The sequence below is a fragment of the Polistes canadensis genome, unplaced genomic scaffold, assembly GCF_001313835.1.
Source record: "Polistes canadensis isolate GaletaPanama2010 unplaced genomic scaffold, ASM131383v1 scaffold_515, whole genome shotgun sequence".
Classification (NCBI taxonomy): domain Eukaryota; kingdom Metazoa; phylum Arthropoda; class Insecta; order Hymenoptera; family Vespidae; genus Polistes; species Polistes canadensis.
This window is the reverse complement of record NW_014570062.1, coordinates 22,859-24,459: the sequence shown is the minus strand read 5'-3', so window position 1 is coordinate 24,459 and position 1,601 is coordinate 22,859.

Below are 1,601 nucleotides of genomic sequence, written 5' to 3'. Positions count from 1 at the left end.
TGAAAGTTTTTCCTTCACCTCTTATTGACTGGGCTATAGTTATAGATCGGAAATTTATAACAAAAACTTTTCGTCGTACGAGTTTTACATGAATTAGGATTATAATTTAAAGAATCGAAGATATTGAAATCTATTCATAAGAGGTATTTCGATAGAAGAAGAAGAAGAAGAAGAAGAATAAATGAAATTTTGTTTTGATCTCATATTTTGTGAATAATATTGATAGTAGATTATATCATCAAAGAGCTCTTAAACGTATCCAAGAAGTTCGTAGTCTATCGAACTATAGGAAAACTAGCTAGCATAGATAGCACTAACGCTTGCTCTTTTCGAGTTTTCGATCGTGTTTCACTGGACACCACAGAATCTTACCTCACGTTCCACAAGCCAACATGGGTTTTCCGATTGATCAAAGGAGATCTGGTTATCTATTGGCTATCGCCTACTCTTCCTTTTCCTTTCCTCAATTAGCCTGATTGAAATCCCAAGAGGGTAGAACGAAACTTTCTGAAAAGCTTCTACCCTCCTCTACGCATCCTTCTAGATAATATAATATATATAGATCTAGATATATATATATATATATTAGATTATATTATTATAAATTTAAATTACTTATATTTGTTCACACACAGACTATTGTTTCATGTTATTTTTTTATAATTACTTTTGTGTTTTGAAATAAGAAAATTATAAAAAATTTTAATAAAATGTTGAAAGAGATATAATTAGATATATAATTTGAAATAAATTAAGTATACGTGTACACGTAGATGCAGATAACATTAGCATAATTTTTATTGTCGTTAAAGGTGACTTTAATCAAATTTTTCGTAGAAAAAGATTCTCATGGTGTGTCAGATTTGATAGTTTGAAAATTAATTTGCAAAAATAAATGCTAAATCGTTTAATGTTATTTTCTATTGACATTTAATTTTTTTTTCTGGTAAAGAAAAATATTAGAAAATAAAGAACAAAATATATGTACATTTCGGTATAGATAAGGTTAATACTTTTTTTTATCTTTGTCGAACGTGACTTTAATAAAATCTACGAAGAAAACTCTTATGGCGTTCGCATGTTCGGTATTTTCGTTAGAATTTTACGTTCACCAACACTCTCCTCGATAATCTCTTCCTTGAGATAATAAAAGGACAATCGAAAATAAAATCGTATTGTGTATTTGTGAACGAAACTAAACTACGAATTAGTTTAACTTTTACACTAACTCATTTATCCTTTCAAGAATCTACCGTTATTACAATGATCAAGTAATTAAAGTAGATAATTACATGACTATTTTTGAAGATATTCGCCGAGGGTAACGAAGAAACGAATTAAAACCGGCCACGAATTCATTACAATACATTAGAAACGATCATTAAAAATGCATTAGGTAAGTTTAAATTTCCAAGCTTTTACCAAAACTATGCTAACCATAAAAAAAAACACACACAAATACGAAAGATAACGAGACGCTTGAAATATTTAAACAAAATATTTCTTCAATAATGAATTATACGAGAGTAACAAATACGAATCGTTACAAGATTTAAATCTCTTTCTCTTTTTAACATCCCCAATAAAATTTCCCCTTTTTG